Source organism: Taudactylus pleione, unplaced genomic scaffold (genome assembly GCF_031769625.1).
Source record: "Taudactylus pleione unplaced genomic scaffold, aTauple2 ptg000507l, whole genome shotgun sequence".
In the NCBI taxonomy this organism is placed as follows: Eukaryota; Metazoa; Chordata; class Amphibia; order Anura; family Myobatrachidae; genus Taudactylus; species Taudactylus pleione.
Genome location: NW_028284909.1, coordinates 822,764 through 840,653, shown reverse-complemented (window position 1 = coordinate 840,653; position 17,890 = coordinate 822,764). Strand labels below are relative to the sequence as shown.

Genomic DNA, 17,890 nt, shown 5'->3' with positions numbered 1-17,890 from the left:
ATCATTTTTTGATCGCGATCGTCATATCTGGAAAATCCAACATGTTGGATTTCTTCAATTCTGCGATACCGGGTTGCAGCATCACAGGATCGCGGCAATCCGTCGTTGATGTATGGGTACCTTCATTACTGTCTCAAATGATGAAGAACCATATTAACAATATGATACTTGTACTGTGGGCATTGCAACTCCTAGTTTAGAACAGATATAATAGATGATAACGTATTAATCACTAGCTTTTATTGTAGAAAATATACCTTTCTGTGACATAAAAATTCTCCACTCCTCCACCAAATATTACCAAAACTCTGAAATGTGAGTCCCAGAGGTCATTACACAAGAAGGCTGCGGTTAAAGTCATAGGCGACTTTCAGTCTAGTCTTCCCATTGGGCTGGGACCAGTGCTGGAACAGGGACTGCAGGTGATGGGACGGGCTGAATCCAGTGACGTGGACAGATACAGAGGCCACCTGGAGAAACAAAAAATAGTGATCAATGCTGTTCAGTTATATACACCAGATCTCTAGGACACAGAGAGGTACAGGTTGAGTCTCCTATATCCAAATATTCCGAAATACGGAAAATTCCGAAATACTGAATTTCTTGAACACGACTGAGATAATAAAACCTTTGTTTTTTTGATGGTTCAATGTACACAAACTTTGTTTAAAGCACAAAATTATAAAAAAAAAATATTGTATAAAATTACATTCCGGCTGTGTGTATAAGGTGTATATGAAACATAAATGAATTTAATGTATGTACACAAACTTTGTTTGAGCCACAAAATTATTGAACAGATTGTATAAAATTACCTGCAGGCTGTGTGTATAAGGTGTATATAAAACATAAAAGCATTCTGGGCCTGATTCAGACCCGCTCGCAAGCGTTTGAGCGCTCGCGAGCGGGCCGATGGTGTGCTCTACGCATGCGCAGCGGCCGCAGTGCGCGTGCGCAAGCCCCGGAGCAAGGGAGAAAATCTCTTGCTCCGTGGCTCACTACAAAAGGGGCGGCTGTCGATGTTGATCGACAGCTCGCCCTGTTTTGAAGGTGTTGCTGGCGGGTGGCTTCACAAACAGAGGCTTTCCCAAGCGAACGCCTGCCGTTTGTGAGTGGCCCCACTGACATCACCAGTGATGTCAGTGAGAGAGCTTCCGGCTCTATTAGAGCCAGAAGCTCTCTTGGGCTTGCGGCCACGAGACAAGGGTCTCGTCGCAAGCCCGATGGTCGCGATGGTCTTGATTGTCGCGACCATCATCCTGGCCGCTCGCAACAGCTGTGGGTGGTCACCCACAGCTATGCAAGCGGCCAGGCGGCCGCACAAAAAAAACCAAAACGCCCAGATTCAGAGTGAGAGCTCTTTCAGAGCGTCCGGCTCTGAATCAGGGCCTCTGTGTGTATATTTGGGTCCCATTCCCAAGATATCTCATTATGATATGCAAATATTCCAAAATACGAAATATTCCGATATCCAAAATACCCCTGGTCCCAAGCATTTTAGATATAGGAGACTCAACCTGTAGTGATATCACTATATACATCACTGGTAACATCTCACCTAGGGTGAGATGTACCAACCTTCTGGAGTATATCCTGCGATGCTTCGCATCCCTATTCATTGCATATGCAATCAGTACCACAAAGGACATCTCTTCCGATAAGAGCTGTTTTTTTGCGATCCGCTCTGCGCCGTGGACTTCCGGGGTTATGACCCGGGAGTCCATCTGCGCATAAGCAGAGAGATGCGGCGGCTGCGGGGCATGCTGGGAGGGATCCGATCGGAAGGGGGCATGGCCTAACCACAGGAGGCATGCCCACGACCCCTTTCCGGCCAAAAAAATAGTTTTGCAGCACCGCTTCGCTCTGAGCCCCCTCAGCCCTGCTCAAAGCCAGGGGGGCGCGATCAGTGTGATCGCTCCCCCCCACAGGCATAGGAGACTGGTGTGGCTGCTCCACTGCAGCTCAGCACATGCTGTGTGCTGGGCTGCTGTGAGGGGGGGGGGGGTGCAGCGCCGAACCTGGCCCCCGCCGGGCCCCTCAGGAAGCCCGGGCCCGAGTAATCTGTACCTGCCCCCCCCCTCTCGGCGCCCCTGGTGCCAGTGAGAGCATTGGTGCCCCCCCCATATTTTAAATAGGACATAATATAGTGCACCTGAAGAAGGGCCATGGCCTTATGGGGAAGGGCCAGGGAAGAGATAGGGGAGGTCAGGAGATGCTGGGGATAAAAGAAGAGGAAGCTACAAGTGAGAATGATAAACAGGAAAATTGACAGGCCCAAACAGTGCTCCCTGCCCTGCGGTGCCCTGTGCCATGGCACTGGTCGCACCACCCTAGTTACGGCCCTGACATCACTGGTAAATCTCACCTAGAAAATAGTGATCAGATCTATACCACCAGATCTCCAGGACACAGCGGCCTATTTATCATCACTTAGGCCCTCATTCAGAGCCGCTCGCTAGCGGCCGTACGCTCGTTCCGAGCGATGTTCGCACATCTGCGCATGCGTACGGTTTTTAGTACGCATGCGCGAAGCAGTCAGTGCGGCCGAAAATCGTTTGTACGCTATATAGCGAGTGCCTGCTATTTTGAGTGACAGAATGAGGCGTATGTGGGTGGTAACAGGGGAAGGTGTTTGAAAACGGGGGAGTGGAATTCGAACGCAGGCGTGCTTAAAGGTCAAAACGGGCGTTTTAAGGGAGTGCATAATTAATACAGCAGCGTCATTGACCACGTCACTTGGTTTTTTTTAACTCAGAACTGCTCGCAAAATAGCGGTTGAAAAAACCAACCACAAGAATAGTGAGCAGTTCATACGCTGTACGATGTACTCGATTAATCTAATAAATAGCGGACATGACGTATGGTGCGAGCGGCCAGGGGGCGTTTTTATCAAATAAACGAGCGTATGTTTTGCTCGCTCGTTCAGACTTAGAGGTGTGAACAGACTGCAATGTGCGAACGGATCATTTGAATAGCCACCCCTTGTTTTTGAATGAACGACCGCAAATAGCGAACGGCTCTGAATCAGGCCCTTAATTTTTACAAAAGTTGGTCAAAATGCCCATTTTCACCTGCAATTTTAAAAATTAAGGCCCTCATTCAGAGCCACTCGCTAGCGGCAGTACGCTCGTTCCGAGCGATGTTCGCACATCTGCGCATGCGTACGGATCGTTATACGCATGCGCGAACCAGTCAGTGCGGCCGAAATTCATGTGCTCGCAATATAGCGAATGCCTGCTATTTTGAGTGACAGAATGAGGCGTATGTGGGTGGTAACAGGGGAAGGTGCTTGAAAATGGGGAGTGGAGATCCGATCGCAGGCGTGCTTAAAGGTCAAAACGGGCGTTTTAAGGGAGTGTATAATTAATACAGCAGCGTCATTGACCACGTCACTTGGTTTTTTTTAACTCAGAACTGCTCGCAAAATAGCGGTTGAAAAAACCAACCACAAGAATAGCGAGCAGTTCATACGCTGTTCGATGTACTCGATTAATCTAATAAATAGCGGACATGACGTATGGTGCGAGCGGCCAGGGGGCGTTTTTAACAAATAAACGAGCGTATGTTTTGCACACTCGTTCAGACTTAGAGGTGTGAACAGACTGCAATTTGCGAACGGATCATTTGAATAGCCACCCCTTGTTTTTGAACGAACGACCGCAAATAGCGAACGGCTCTGAATCAGGCCCTAAGTTATCAAGCCATTCATCAAGAAGGTAAAGCCGGAAATATTACAGATATCTCCCACTTACCTTCCTCTTGTGGAATGGCTTCTTCCGCTGGACGTCGGGGCTCTTGTGCGCATGTGCAGTCCCGTTACTGTTCCGAAAGGAGCAGGGAAAAGATTCACTGATCTGAAAAGGAGCAGTGAACCCGCTCGCGGGGACAGCTGATTTCACTCCGGGTGCCGCAGTGAGTTAGAATGTTAATTATTGGGGTCCGCTCGGACCCCGATAATTAACATCATGAATACGCCCCACAGAGAGGTAGTGATATCACTGTATATATCACTGGTAACATCTCACATAGGGCTCTATTTATTAACATTATTTTGACTAAAATAATGTGAAAAAGGGTGTTTTCACACCCTTTTCACTTTATTTTAGTATCACCTATAGTTATTACAGGGCAATTGGAGTAGAATTCGTAAAATTCTACTCCAAGCCTTAAGTATCACTTATTTTTAGTAAAGCAGATCGCATTTCCCATAACTATAATGGGAAATGTAATCTGGCCAAAGTTACTAAAAATAAAATGTGAAAAAATACCGGGGAAAGCCCTGTGATAATAACGCCACCTGGAGGTGGCATTATCCAGGGTCTCCCCCGGTTACCGGACTCCTGCTCTGCTCTAACGGGGAGAGCAGATCTGGGAGTCGGTCCCTGTAATCAGCTGTGTGGTCTAAACAGACCGCAAGCTGATTACTGTAAAAAAAAGAAAAAAAAAATAGTAAAAAAAAAATTTACTTACCTGACTCCAGGGACTGGTGATCGGGCCTCCGGTGATGACTCCCCTCCAGTCAGCTGCTCTCCCATAGTGCACTGCTGCCCGGTCATCAGGTGATCGGGTCCCAGTGCAGTATGGGAGATCACCTGACCGGAGGCATGGAGAACATCACCGGAGGCCCGGATCATGCAGGTAAGTTTAATTAAGGGAGAGGGGGTTTGCTGGGGGGAGGGGGGGGTTTAGCACCGGGGGCGGGGCTTAGCGCTGGTGAGGGAGTAGCAGCGGCGGCCGGTTGGCGCAGGCGCGGGCACTTAGTCACAGTATTTTTTGTGAAAATACCGTGATAAGGATCCGAAGGGGATTCGCAGGGACAGAGCTTTGTCGCAAGCTCTGTCCCTGCAAGGGATTTGTAGTAAATTCCTGTGATATTCCCTGAATTCGCAATGCGAATTCAGTCGTTAATATCACGCTACAATCTGCATTCAATATGCGGATTGTAGTAAATAGAGCCCCTAGAGTATAGTGATCAGATCTATTCACCAGATCTCCAGGACACAGTTGGCCTCATTCATAGCCGGACGGTCTTTCAGAGCGCTCGCTCTGAATCAGTGCCCACCTATTGTATTCTTAGAGCGGCCTCCTGGCTGCTCGTATAGCTGTGAGTGACCACCCACAGCTATAGTGAGCGGTCAGGAAGATGGTCGCGATGGTCAAGACCATCGCGACCATCGGGCTTGCGATGAGACCCTTGTGATAGGGTCTCGTTGCCGCAAGCCCTGGAGTACTTTTGGCTCTATCACACTTGTGATGTCAGTGGGCCGGCCCCAGACTGGCCCCACTGGTGGGCGTGCCATCTGGCCAGCCACGCCCTCGGCACGCCCACCAAAGGGGGCATGCTGTCATTCAACATCGACAGCACGCCCCCTTTGTAGCAAAACCCGGAGCGACGGTTTGCCCGTCGCTATCCAGGTCTCGCGCATGCACACGACAGAGCCGCCTCCGTCGTGCGCATGCGCACTGGGCCAACATCGACCCGCTTGTGAGCGGGTCTGAATCAGGCCCAGAGAGGTAGTGATATCACTATGTTATACATGCCTACTCTCCTGGAAGCCACATAGGGTCATGATTTTTCGGGTAACCCCCTGCACCTCCTGATCGGGGGTCTCCTAGTAGGGGGCAGGTCTTAATGATGCAATTATACAAGAATCGCATCATTTGGCCCTGCCCCTATTTAAATATGCGCTAATCGCAGCAATTTACAGCGAGAGGCGGGGCTTAACCCCCTTTTCGGGGGTTGAACACAAATATTAAGTTTTCCCAGGATGTATGAAGGAGGGACCGCAGCAGGTATCTGTGATCTCTCCATTCCTGCCGGCAGCCGCATCTCCCATAGGTCTCTATGGGGGATGCGATGCTGCCAAATTTACCGACATCCCGTATAATGGCTAATGCCATCTTCAGATGGCATTAGCCTCTGTAGCCTATGGGCTACACCGTGCATAACTAGCCGGCGAAGGAATCCTCCAGTCCCCTTCCCTGGCAATGGCGGCCGTGCATGTGCAGTCAGTGAGACTACGCATGCGCAGCAGCCCTGGCAGCTCTCCGGGCACTTATCCCTCGTTTCGGTAGGGCGTGTCGGTCGACGTGAGGAGGGACGGCACTCACATCGTCTCCTTCCCCCTAGGTCATCGTGTCCGTGTTCTGTTTGGGAGTTCCAGGACCGTTTGTTCAACACGCGGCCTGAAGGTGAGAGGGTGCAACGCAAGGTAAGGAACTGAAGTACACCTGCACGGCAGCAGGCACTGCACTGCACCCCTCTTACACCTGCATGATACATCCGGGCGCTATGATCGCATATTGCAATGCGATCATGGGCGGTAAATGTCATGCCCAGATCGCATTGCAATTGCAATCATTGATAAATGGGGGCCCTAGAGTATAGTGATCAGATCTGTACACCAGACCTCCAGGACATAGGGCTTGATTCAGAGTTGTACACTAATGCCATTGCAGCTGCGTCTGTGTACGCAGCTGCTTTACGAAAATATGCAAATGTCGTAGATGCAAATCCAAGCATTTGTGTACAAAGACGCAGCATCGGTCGCCAGTCATTCGATTATCGCAGTCCTGAGTCTATGGTCCTGTAGAACGGTCGTGTGTACAGAGACGCCGGAGCTATATTTCTTGCATACAGGATCGCAGACGCAGGGTGTAACATGCCCCCCAAAATGGTTGCGACACGCCTGCGTTTTTCTTTTGCCACTTTCCACACTAAGACTAAGACGCATGCGCTCTTTGCCGATTATGGCTCAACTGCGATAAAATCGGCATAGTGTACATCGCTGAATCAGTCCTGTAGAGAGGAAGTGATATTACTATGGTGGCTAGCTCAATCCTATGTTAGATGTGAAAACGTTTTGCACGGTAAGCTTTGTGCGCACTGTCACGCCATTGGAGCAGGGCTACAGGAGTCAGCTGGGCATTTTGAGTCACCCGCTGCAGAATTATCCATTGAAACAAAACAGTTTAGATACATACATCATACATATGCATTAATATTAATGTAGGATTCATGCACATTGGAGCTGGACTCCTCATCAGCCTTAGGTCTAGATTCACTATGCCATGGTTTATCAAAGCCACAATCATCAGCGACTTTGAACGATAGTTTTGAGATGGCAACCGAACCTAATGTTAAGCAAGCCTGGTTTAACATTTATTTCTATTGATAAAGTTGCCGATGATCGGTGGGTTTGACAAACCACTCATTAGTAAAATATACCCCTTAGTGTGACAAGAAGATTCAGCTGAGAACCCGCTGCATGTGTGAGAAAGTTACATGTGAGATAGATGCTAGCGGGCTTGGTACACCATTCGGTTTAGACTGGTAGCATTTGGATTAAGGCTTTGGGGTGCCCGGGGCACTGAAGACAGGGGGTGCCCCAAAGAGCAACATTTGGGACATGGGCATTGGGTTCTTGTGTGCAAGTCTTCAGCATGTTCATGAAGAGGGGGTGTTGTCACATATCACACCCCCATTTCATGTCACGCAGCATGCGCGTACATCGCTTCCCCAGCTGCTGGGCTGCACCCGCCCTTTGGTGGGCGGGCCGGGGGCGTGGCTGCCCAGACGGAGGCGTTCCCATGGGAACACCTACCGTCTGGGGCCGGCCCCACTGACATCACAAGTGGGGGTGCTTTCGGCTCTGTTTGAGCCGAAAGCACTCTTGGGCTTGCGGCAACGAGACCCTACCACAATGGTCTCGTCGCAAGCCCGATGGTCGCGATGGTCTTGACCATCGCGACCATCATCATGGCCGCTCGCTATAGCTGTGGGTGGTCACCCACAGCTATGCGAGCGGCTAGGAGGCCGTTCTGAAAAACCAGAGGGCCGGCCCTGATTCAGAGCGAGTGCTCTGTCAGAGCGTCCGGCTCTGAATCAGGCCCACAGTCTCACACCTATGCACATACATACATACATACATACATACTGTCACACACAGTTATGCACATACATATATATAGTCACACACATACTGTACATACATATATATATAGTAGTGACATAAATACATGAATACATACATAGTCACATACATGCACACATACAGTCACAATCTATACACACATACATATATAGTCACATACATGCACACATACAGTCACACAAAATGATTAAAGGATGGGGGGCCCTGAGAGAGGTGGGCCCGAGGTACTTGCTCCAAATTACCCTCCCCCCCACACACACTTTTATTCCCTCTGTAAGATCTTAAAGGTTAAACATGTTATTTTTGGATTACAACCTCCTGATTGATTCACTCCTACCAATGTGCTGAGTAGAAGGAGAAATATAAAAGGTGTCCGACCTTTGTGAGTTTCAGCTCTGGCTCTCGCCCCAATCCTGTGCTCAACTTGTGTGGCTGCTGCCTCTGTTTAGGGGCTGGAGAGGACGTCGGGAACTTGGTTCTGTGCGGTGGATTCTGTGCAAAGTAAAATGTGTTAACGTTAATATATAGCGAACTCTGGAATAGTCCAGTGATGAAGGAAGGACCACAATCACCTCAGTCATTTACTAGATGTGTAGCCATATGTTATGTCAGAGCTAGCGATGGAGATATGTCACTGGTTTCTGGAGAATTGATCCAGTAAGTTACATTCACATGAATATTAGTTTAGAATCACAGTGACTCTGTGCAGGTGACCTATGACCACTTACAGGACACCAATTACTCTGCACAGTAGGTCTGTGGTCACTTATACCCCTTTTACACTTGCAGCAATAACCTGAGTTATTGCACGTTAACAAGCACAACCCGGGTTATTGTGCAGTGTGAAAGGGCCAGGTTGAAATAAGCGTGTTCAACCCTGCTCGTGATGCAGTGTGAACGGGTAACCCGGGTCGATGTGACACGGGTCAGGTTCTCTGCATAGGACGAGCTGGCACTTGGAGATGAGATCATCTCCAAGTGCCGCCTCACCATGTGATGCTGATGAAGTAATCGACTCGGCATTAGTGCCGGTTTGGGCCACCAGTCTGAAAGGGTTCTCAGCCTGGTCGCAGCCGGGATGGGCGCATGAACATAATCCCGGGTGCGACCCGGCATGCAGATGGAAAAGTGGTATTAATGTAATCTCCCGTTTTCTATACAGCATCCAGCATTTCTTTAGAAAGCAACAGAATTAATTTTCAAGGAACAATGGGCATGATTCAGATTTGGGAATAGAGTAATACCTCTTTCAGATATAAAATCCCGGCTTCAACCTGGCTCGGACCCGGTGCACTGAGCATGGGTTGAAGCCGGGCTACCTCTTTCACACAAGGGTGACGAGCTGGGTTATTCCTGGATCGTCACCCTTCACACCGGTCCTGGGTCCTACAGTGACCTGGGTTTTTAGGCATTCAGTGGACGCTAGGAGATTATGTCATCTCCAAGCGCTACTGTCCCAGGCCAATCAAATTCTTTTAGGCGTGACCTGGATCATCAAGACCCGGATCGCACCTTTCACACTTGAGCTGGGTTGTCGACCCGGGTCGTAAGTCCTGGGAAAAACCCTCATAGAGACCAGGGTCGCGGATCCGGGGCTGTCAGCCCGAGTCGGACCTTTCACACATATGCCAGAACTGGGTTGATTCTTATGGGCTCTATTTATTAACATTATTTTTACTAAAATAAAGTGAAAAAGGGTATTTTCACACCCTTTTCACATTATTTTAGTATCACCTAAAGTTACGACAGGGCAATTGGAGTAGAATTCGTAAAATTCTACTCCAAGCCCTAATTATCACTTATTTTTAGTAAGCAGATCGCATTTCCCATAATTGTAATGGGAAATGTGATCTGGCCAAAGTTACAAAAAATAAAATGAAAAAATACCGGGGAAAGCCCTGTGATAATAACGCCACCTGGAGGTGGCGTTATCCAGGGTCTCCCCGGTTACTGGACTCCTGCTCCGCTCTAACGGGCAGAGCCTGGAGCTGGCCCCAGTGATCAGCTGTGTGGTCTAAACAGACCACACGCTGATCTCTTCTAAAAAAAAAAAAGTAAAAAATAAAAACTTACCTGAGTCCAGGGACCAGTGATCGGGGCTCCCGTGATGTCCTCCCTCCAGACAGCTGGTCTCCCAGCCTGCACTGGGGCCCGGTCATCACCTGACTGAGTCCCAGTGCAGTATGGGATGTCAGCTGACCAGAGCCACGGAGGACATCACCGGAGCACCGATGACTGCAGGTAAGTGTAATTAAGGTGGAGGGGGGGGTCGCAGGGGGAAGGTCCGTGATCGCGGGGGGAGGGGCTTAGCAACGGTCGGCTGGCGCACGCGTCGGCACTTGCCACGGTATTTTTTGCGAAAATACCGTGATAAGTGTGCAGAGGGGATTCGCAGGGACAGAGCTTTATCACAAGCTCTGTCCCTGCAAGGGATTTGTAGAAAATCCCTGTGATATTGCTTGAATTCGCATTGCGAATTCAGTCAGTAATATCACACTACAATCTGCATTACAAATGCGGATTGTAGGAAATAGAGCCCACAGTGTGAAAGGGTATAAGATAGAGCAAGGTACTGTGCACCTGGTTAAACCATGCTGCAATGCAAGGGGTGCAATTACATACATGTTTTTTTGCATGTGGAGTAAATACTGGCTGATTTTGCATGTAGCCCACAAATGCTGGACAGCTTTATTTTTACACTGCAATGTAGATGTCAGTTTGGACTAGGGGTGAGCGGGTTCGGATTTCTGAAATCCGAACCCCCCCGAGCCCCCCCGATCCGAGTCCGATCCGAATCAGGCTCGACTTTTCCCGCCTGACTCGGATCTGAAATCGAGGCAAAACGTCATCATCCCGCCTTCCGAGTCTCGCGGGTTTTGGATCCTATATAAGGTACCCACGTCGGCGCCATTTTCTCACTCGGCTGTGGACAGTGAAGAGGGAGGGTGGGAGTTAGGGCTGTGTAGTCCACTCCAAAGTCCTGTGCAGTGTCCCAGTCCTAAAGGAGTGCTGCAGTGTTGTCCAGGGGGTGCTCTGTCCATCAGGGGTGCTCCCCCCCAAGTGCTAAAAAAATAATATATTTTCTGTGTTTGTGAATTGTGTGCGCAGTAGCCGCACGTGCATCAACAAAGTAGTGCCAAGCGTGCGCCTGTGTCATAAGTAAAGGGCCGGCTGGCTTGACCGTTAAGGGTGCTGTAACCCCCAAAAGTACACTCCAGTCCAAACCAAAAAAAAAATAATTTTCTGTGTTTGTGAATTGTGTGCGCAGTAGCCGCACGTGCATCAACAAAGTAGTGCCAAGCGTGCGCCTGTGTCATAAGTAAAGGGCCGGCTGGCTTGACCGTTAAGGGTGCTGTAACCCCCGAAAGTACACTCCAGTCCAAACCAAAAAAAAAATTATTTTCTGTGTTTGTGAATTGTGTGCGCAGTAGCCGCACGTGCATCAACAAAGTAGTGCCAAGCGTGCGTCTGTGTCATAAGTAAAGGGCCGGCTGGCTTGACCGTTAAAGGGTGCTGTAACCCCCGAAAGTACACTCCAGTCCAAACCTAAAAAAAAATTATTTTCTGTGTTTGTGAATTGTGTGCGCAGTAGCCGCACGTGCATCAACAAAGTAGTGCCAAGCGTGCGCCTGTGTCATAAGTAAAGAGCCGGCTGGCTTGACCGTTAAGGGTGCTGTAACCCCCGAAAGTACACTCCAGTCCAAACCAAAAAAAAAATTATTTTCTGTGTTTGTGAATTGTGTGCGCAGTAGCCGCACGTGCATCAACAAAGTAGTGCCAAGCGTGCGCCTGTGTCATAAGTAAAGGGCCGGCTGGCTTGACCGTTAAGGGTGCTGTAACCCCCGAAAGTACACTCCAGTCCAAACCAAAAAAAAAATTATTTTCTGTGTTTGTGAATTGTGTGCGCAGTAGCCGCACGTGCATCAACAAAGTAGTGCCAAGCGTGCGCCTGTGTCATAAGTAAAGGGCCGGCTGGCTTGACCGTTAAGGGTGCTGAAACCCCCGAAAGTACACTCCAGTCCAAACCAAAAAAAAAAATATTTTCTGTGTTTGTGAATTGTGTGCACTGTGGCTGCACGTGCATCAACAAAGGAGCAGCGCCAAGCGTGCGCCTGTGTCCCATAAGTAAAGAGCCGGCTGGCTCATTTCTTAAAGGGTGGTGTAACCCACAAAGTGCACTACTCTCCAGCAAAAATAAAATAATATTTTCTGTGTTTGTGTGCGCTTTAGCCGCACGTATATATATCAATATAACATAAATGGAGGACCAAACTTTCTCCGATAAAAATAAAATAGGGAAAGATCAAGAACCTCTTCCTCCTAGTGCTGTTGCTGCTGCTGGGAGTTGTTCATCATCCCAGAGAGGAAGTAGGAACATCACTACTTTTACTAAACAATTGACCCTCCAACAGTCCCTAGCGATGAGGATGAAGTACGACAGCAGTCATCCTGAAGCAAAACGTATAACTGAGGCCTTGACTGCTATGTTGGTGTTAGACGTGCGTCCGGTATCCGACATTAGTGCAGTGGGATTTAGACAATTGATGGAGTTAGTGTGTCCTCGGTTCCAAATCCCGTCTAGATTCCACCTGCATCCTCAAAGCAGCAGCGACAAGCGTGCGTCTGTCTGTTAAAGGGTGGTGACACCCTCAAAGTGTGCTACACAAACAATTAAAATATTGTTCTTTTTTTTTCTGTCTTTGTGAATTGTGTGGGCTGTAGCCGCACCTGCATCCTTAAAGCAGCAGCGACAAGCGTGCGTCTGTCTGTTAAAGGGTGGTGACACCCTCAAAGTGTGCTACACAAACAATTAAAATATTGTTCTTTTTTCTGTCTTTGTGAATTGTGTGGGCTGTAGCCGCACCTGCATCCTTAAAGCAGCAGCGACAAGCGTGCGTCTGTCTGTTAAAGGGTGGTGACACCCTCAAAGTGTGCTACACAAACAATTAAAATATTGTTCTTTTATTTTTGGTCATTGTGAAATGTGTGGGCTGTAGCCGCACCTGCATCCTTAAAGCAGCAGCGACAAGCGTGCGTCTGTCTGTTAAAGGGTGGTGACACCCTCAAAGTGTTCTACACAAACAATTAAAATATTGTTCTTTTTTTTTCGGTCTTTGTGAAATGTGTGGGCTGTAGCCGCACCTGCATCCTTAAAGCAGCAGCGACAAGCGTGCGTCTGTCTGTTAAAGGGTGGTGTAACTCTCAAAGTGTTCCAAAAAATAAAAAACTATTTTTTTAATGTGTTTGTGACTTGTGTGCGATGTAGCCACACTTGCATCCTCAAAGCAGCAGCGACAAGCGTGCGTCTGTCTGTTAAAGGGTGGTGACACCTCAAAGTGTTCTACACAAACAATTAAAATATTCTTCTTCTTTTTTCTGTCTTTGTGAATTGTGTGGGCTGTAGCCGCACTTGCATCCTCAAAGCAGCAGCGACAAGCGTGCGTCTGTCTGTTAAAGGGTGGTGTAACCCTCAAAGTGTGCTCCACAAACAATAAAAATATTCTTTTTTTTTTTCTGTCTTTGTGAATTGTGTGGGCTGTAGCCGCACTTGAATCCTCAAAGCAGCAGCGACAAGCGTGCGTCTGTCTGTTAAAGGATTACATCGGTGACAGCATCCAAGTAGGCATGTCAGACAGTCCGTACCTGTACTGGCAGGAAAAAGAAGCAATTTGGAGGTCCCTGTACAAACTGGCTCTATTTTACCTGAGTTGCCCCCCCTCCAGTGTGTACTCCGAAAGAGTGTTTAGTGCAGCCGGGAACCTTGTCAGCGAAAGGCGTAGGAGGTTGCTTCCACAAAATGTGGAGAAGATGATGTTCATAAAATGAATTATCAACTCTTCCAGGGAGACCAGCCTCCAGAACGTACAGAGGGACCTGTGGTTCCAGCAGGGACGAATTAATACTCTGTGAGGATGAGGATGTACACACTGAAGAGGGTGAGGAATCGGTGGATGAGGAGGATGAGGATGACATCTTGCCTCCGTAGAGCCAGTTTGTGCAGGGACACATTAATTGCCAGCTTGTTTTGTGGGGGCCCAAACGAACCAATCATTTCAGCCACAGTTGTGTGGCAGACCCTGGCGCTGAAATGATTGATTTGTTAAAGTGTGCATGTCCTGTTTATACAACATAAGGGTGGGTGGGAGGGCCCAAGGACAATTCCATCTTGCACTTCTTTTTTTTCTTTGCATTATGTACAGTTTGGGGCCTAGTTTTTCTAACTGCCATCCTGTCTGCCACTGCAGTGTCACTCCTAGATGGGTCACGTGTTTGTGCCGCCCACTCGTGTCGCTTAGCATAGTCATCCAGCTACCTCGGTGCAACCTTTTGGACATGAAAACACTATTGTGAGGTGTGAGGTGTTCAGAATAGACTGGAAATGAGTGGAAATTAAGGTTATTGAGGTTAATAATAGCATAGGAGCAGAGAAACCAACAAATTCTGTGATTTAAGCTGTTTTTATGCTTTTTTTAAAAAAAATACAGATCCAAAACACAAAACCCAGAACCCAAAACACGGAAGGGTGGTTTTGGCAAAACCAATCCAGATCCAAAACACGAAGAAAGATCCAGATCCAAAACCAAAACACAAAACACGAAAAGTGGCCGGTGCACACCCCTAGTTTGGACAAACCCCTCCCAAATTTAATCTCTCTGCACATTTTACATCTAACCCCACCTGCAGCGCAGCATGGTTTTACCAAGATGCACAGTTACTTGTTCTTTCTTACGCTATTCCCAAATCTGAATCGGGCCCAATGTCTCTTATAGCCGTTATGTAATAGACCTGTTATCATTATATAATGCAGTTCTTGTCCAGTGTCCATTACATAATGCAGAAAAATGAATGAAGCTTACTAGTTTTTATGCAATATGTTGGAACAGCTACCTCACTGTCCCCTGCCTGATTTGCAACCTATATTAGCACCACAACACCTTTCCGAGCACCCGCTCTGTGGCCCTGATTCAGAGCCGGACGCTCTGACAGAGCGCTCGCTCTGAATCAGGGCCGTCCCTGGAGCCTCACATCTCTACTCACATAGGACCTCATTCAGAGCCGCTCGTAAGCGGCCGTACGCTCGTTCCGAGCGATGTTCGCCCATCTGCGGTTTGTAATACGCATGCGCGAACCAGTCAGTGCGGCTATATAGCGAATGCCTGCTATTTTGAGTGACAGGAGGAGGCGTATGTGGGTGGTAACAGGGGAAGGTGCTTGAAAACGGGGAGTGGAGATCAGAACGCAGGCGTGCTTAAGGGTCAAAACGGCCGTTTTATGGGAGTGCATAATTAATACTGCAGCGTCATTGACCACGTCACTTGGTTGTTTTATAGTCAGAACTGCTCGCAATATAGTGGTAGGAAAAACCAACCACAAGAATAGCGAGCAGTTCATACGCTGATCGATGTACTCGATTAATCTAATAAATAGCGGACATGACGTATGATGCGAGCGGCCAGGGGGCGTATTTTTCAAATAAACGACCGCATGTTTTGTTTGCTCGTTCAGACATAGAGGCGGCAACAGACCGCAAAGAGCGAACGGTTCATTTGAATAGCCACCCCCTTTTTCTGAACGAGCGAGTGCTAATAGCGTCCGGCTCTGAATCAGGCCCATAGTACACTGTAAAGCAGTGGCGGAACTAGCGGCGGTGCAGCCGGGACTTGCACCAGGTCCCACTGTGGTGCAGGGGCCCATAGCTGCTGCTGCATCCACCGCTAGTGTCCCCCAGGCCCCACAAGTGTAGTGCAGACCGCAGTGAGAGCAGTCAGCACTACAAAGTAACAAACACACACCCCCCAACGGCTCTCATTGGCTGCTGTGTCCACGGAGGGAGCCGGCTGGAGTTCACTCATGAGCTCCGCCTTCCCGCTTCCGCTCCTCAGCGGGTGATGGGACAGACATCATGACATCTCTCCCATAGTGCAGAAGAGCGGGCCGGGAGGAGCAGACAGCAGCGATCACGGCAGGAGCGGGGAAACAGGTAATTTGTGGGGGGGGTTTGTGGGTGTGTGTAAGGGGACACAGGAACTGGCACAGCATAGGGGGGGTGGCCGCTACTAGGGGCACTGTATACGGGGGGCCGCTACTAGGGGCACTATATAAGGGAGGGGGCGCTACTGGGGGCAGTGCATAGGGTGGACTACTACTGGGGACAATGCATAGGGGGACTATTACTGGGGGTACTGCATGGGGGAACTACTACTGGGGGCAATGCATAGAGGGGACTACTACTGGGGGCAATGGTAGGGGGGATTACTACTGGTGGCACTGCATAGGGGGAACTACTACTGGGGGCAATGCACAGGGGACACTACTACTGGGTGCAATGCATAGGGGGGATCACTACTGGGGGCACTGCATAGGGGGAACTACTACTGGGGGCACTGCATAGGGGGAACTACTACTGGGGGCACTGCATAGGGGGAACTACTACTAGGGGCACTACATAGGGGGGACTACTACTGGGGACAATGCATAGGGGGAACTACTACTGGGGGCACTGCATAGGGGGAACTACTACTGGGGGCACTGCATAGGGGGAACTACTACTGGGGGCAATGCATAGGGGAAACTACTACTGGGGACAATGCATAGGGAGAACTACTACTGGGGGCAGTGCATAGGGGGGACTACTACTGGGGGGCACTGCATAGGGGGAACTACTACTGGTGGCAATGCACAGGGGACACTACTACTGGGGGCACTGCATAGGGGGAACTACTACTGGGGGCACTGCATAGGGGGAACTACTAGGGGCACTACATAGGGGGGACTACTACTGGGGACAATGCATAGGGGGAACTACTACTGGGGGCACTGCATAGGGGGAACTACTACTGGGGGCACTGCATAGGGGGAACTACTACTGGGGACAATGCTTAGGGAGAACTACTACTGGGGGCAGTACATAGGGGGAACTACTACTGGGGGGCAATGCATAGGGGGAACTGCTACTGGGGACAATGCATAGGGGGAACTACTACTGGGGGCAATGCATAGGGGGGACTACTACTGGGGGCACTGCATAGGGGACACTACTACTGGGGGTAATGTACAGGGGGGATTACTACTGGGGGCACTGCATAGGGGGAACTACTACTGGAGGCAATGCATAGGGGGAACTGCTACTGGGGACAATGCATAGGGGGAACTACTACTGGGGGCAATGGTAGGGGGGATTACTACTGGTGGCACTGCATAGGGGGAACTACTACTGGGGGCAATGCACAGGGGACACTACTACTGGGGGCAATGCACAGGGGACACTACTACTGGGGGCACTGCATAGGGGGAACTACTACTGGGGGCACTGCATAGGGGGAACTACTAGGGGCACTACATAGGGGGGACTACTACTGGGGACAATGCATAGGGGGGAACTACTACTGGGGGCACTGCATAGGGGGAACTACTACTGGGGGCACTGCATAGGGGGAACTACTACTGGGGACAATGCTTAGGGAGAACTACTACTGGGGGCAGTACATAGGGGGAACTACTACTGGGGGGCAATGCATAGGGGGAACTGCTACTGGGGACAATGCATAGGGGGAACTACTACTGGGGGCAATGCATAGGGGGAACTACTACTGGGGGCACTGCATAGGGGACACTACTACTGGGGGTAATGCACAGGGGGGATTACTACTGGGGGCACTGCATAGGGGGAACTACTACTGGAGGCAATGCATAGGGGGGACTACTACTGGGGGCACTGCATAGGGGACACTACTACTGGGGGTAATGCACAGGGGGGATTACTACTGGGGGCACTGCATAGGGGGAACTACTACTGGAGGCAATGCATAGGGGGAACTGCTACTGGGGACAATGCATAGGGGGAACTACTACTGGGGGCAATGGTAGGGGGGATTACTACTGGTGGCACTGCATAGGGGGAACTACTACTGGGGGCAATGCACAGGGGACACTACTACTGGTGGCAATGCACAGGG

At 49.6% G+C, this 17,890-nt stretch overlaps 1 pseudogene across 1 annotated transcript in view; it reads right to left on the bottom strand.

The window, feature by feature from the left end:
- Positions 1 to 218: 218 nt before the first annotated feature.
- Positions 219 to 17,890, bottom strand: part of LOC148501663 (uncharacterized) — a 41,271-nt pseudogene continuing 23,599 nt past the window's right edge. Inside the window, exons 5-6 of the transcript XR_015870030.1 lie at positions 8,313 to 8,426; positions 219 to 470 (exon numbers count right to left, since the gene is read on the bottom strand). The product of XR_015870030.1 is annotated as an uncharacterized LOC148501663 (transcript). The remainder of the gene's footprint in view (positions 471 to 8,312; positions 8,427 to 17,890) is intronic.